The following is a 791-nucleotide window of genomic DNA, read 5'->3' on the forward strand; positions in this document are numbered from 1 at the left end:
GTGTTCACACTCCTCCAGGAGAAAGCCTGGTTCCTCTTATCTCTAGGGTGACAATGTCCTGTGAGCCCTGTGGTTTCCCTGGCTTTCACCTTATCTGTGGATTGAAAGCAGACCCAATCAGGCAGCTCAAAGCTTGGCAGAAGCATTTGCACCCACAGAGCCCGCTACTCTTTAGCTGGGTCTTGGGGAGTCCTGCAGCGGTGTCTCCAGGGCAGGCAGGGGGATGCTCCCACACACAGGGGTAGGGTGGGAGCCTGGCCCTGAGCAGGTCAGGAGAAAAGATGCTCACAGGTCAGGGACAGTACAAGGAATGGGGGATGACAGCAGGTGAGGAGCTGGCAGGACCTCGGTTGAAATCCCACAAGTACCCCAAGTCTCTTGCTGGACTTGAGGTGCCCCAGTGCCTCTGTTTCTCTCTCTGTTGAACGCCCTATACCAGCACATGGGGGACACTTTCCAGGGCTTTGTCCAGATTAAAGCTAGTTGAGTGCCTCAAAAACCATCACACTTTGCTGCGTGTAAAAATGACCGGATTCTGTCTGGTAAGCCAGACGAGGGCAGGAGGGGAGGGTGGTCCAAGGTGAGGTGGGTAGGTCCTTGGCCAGGGGAGCCCAGGTGTTGTCTGCTTTGTTGCTCAACGATGGGGACAGTGCCAACCCAGGCGACCTCTTCCTGGACAACCCTGCTCTCACCCTAATGACCAACAAAAGCCATGTAATTCTCCTCCTGCTGACATCGCCGCCTCGCGGATTACCTGCGGCTGAGCAAGCTTTAGCAGTCTGGGGCGGGGA

Source organism: Strix aluco, chromosome Z, assembly GCF_031877795.1.
Source record: "Strix aluco isolate bStrAlu1 chromosome Z, bStrAlu1.hap1, whole genome shotgun sequence".
NCBI classification, from domain to species: Eukaryota; Metazoa; Chordata; class Aves; order Strigiformes; family Strigidae; genus Strix; species Strix aluco.